The sequence below is a fragment of the Myotis brandtii genome, unplaced genomic scaffold, assembly GCF_000412655.1.
Source record: "Myotis brandtii unplaced genomic scaffold, ASM41265v1 C42432584, whole genome shotgun sequence".
Taxonomy (NCBI): Eukaryota; Metazoa; Chordata; class Mammalia; order Chiroptera; family Vespertilionidae; genus Myotis; species Myotis brandtii.
Window position 1 is genome coordinate 1 of NW_005323995.1, and position 1,462 is coordinate 1,462.

The window sequence follows — 1,462 nt, forward strand, 5'->3', positions numbered from 1 at the left end:
TTTAAAAAACAGTATGTGGTTGCACTTAAATTCACATAAAAATAGCATTTTTACAACCATATTGAAATTTAATCCTTTTACACAGGTTAACAAAATGTATCACAAGAAAAACGAAACTGGGTTTAACAAAAGCAACACCTTTCAAAGTGGAATAAAAATTTTCAATTTTTTTACAAATGGTCACCTGTGGGTCAATTTACCACACGAGGGGAACAAAGCTGTTAAAATATAGCTGTGCTCCACTGAGCCACTTATCTGCACTACAGTATAGTATTTGAAATCAATCCTAAGATGAAGATTTAAAACCATTTTATAAGACCCTAAGTGTTTCATAGCCACCTCAATAAGAGGTGTTTTTCCTTCCCAGAACAGTCAAAGCTTAATTAAAAGATTGACTACACATAAGTTTTTTTCATATCTTCAGTTCAAAATACTCTTATCATTGATAATATGGTCTATATCTTGTCTGATCTGGATGATGTGGTCCAGGAAGTGGGGTTTGAGAAGGTGGACCCTGCATTCGTGGAGGTGGTGGTGGCCCTCTTGGTGCAGGCCATATACCAGGACTCATTCCCCCTGGTTGTGTAAATGGAGGGCTCAGAGTTCCTTGATCTTCAGTGAACTGGGGTAGAGAGTTAGGATTATAATGATGAGGAGGGGGTGCAGTAACAGGTGGACCACCATGTTGAGGTGGGGGAGGTCCTGGAGGAGGATGATTCATATAAGGTGGCATCTGGGCAATGATATGTCCAGGGGGAGGGGTTATTGGTGGTGGAGCAGAGGTCATTGGAGGAGGAGGAGCTTGGCTATAAACCAAGTGAGGAGTGCCTGCAGCCTGGGGAGGATGTGGCATTGGATGGCTTATTGGTGGTGGAGGAGGTGGGGGTGGTGCATAATGTTGCTGTGGAGGCATAATATGATGAGGGTGCGACACCACTGGTTGACCCTGATATTCAGGATGATGGTGAGCAGGTGCTGGGGCAGGAGGTGGTGGTTCTCTAGCACCTGAACTTGAGTCATCCTGAATAGGGACAGTTATTAAATTGCTGTGTTTTCTTGTTGAAATACGAAAGGTTTCCTGACTGACCGAACGAGGTGGAGGTGGAGCCATGGGCAATTCTGCTGGAGGTGCACGAATATCCTCATGTGGCTGATTATAGTGCTCATGTGAAACATGTTGCAAAGGAGGTGGTGGCATCATGATGTGCTGCTTTGGCGGAATATGGCTCATACTATGGTGCTTGTCTGGCGGCATTATAAAACGATCAGGGATTTCAGCTGGTGGTGGGGCAATAGGAGGATGAACATTTTCAAGTGAAGCTCGGGTAACAGGTTTTCCAGCTCTCATATGGCGGTGGTTGATATGAGCCTGTAAGTCTCTCTGAGACAAATACGTTCTCTTGCACCCTTGAACAATGCTACACATGAAGAGAGAACCACGTGTACACTGCTCAATTCGCTG

The 1,462-nt window shown here is 44.4% G+C and overlaps 1 pseudogene across 1 annotated transcript; it reads right to left on the reverse strand.

Annotated features, from left to right (window-relative positions):
* Positions 1–46: 46 nt before the first annotated feature.
* LOC102246980 lies at positions 47–1,456 on the reverse strand (annotated as a pseudogene). The gene has a single exon (XR_001364555.1). The product of XR_001364555.1 is annotated as an E3 ubiquitin-protein ligase Hakai pseudogene (transcript).
* Positions 1,457–1,462: the final 6 nt, after the last annotated feature.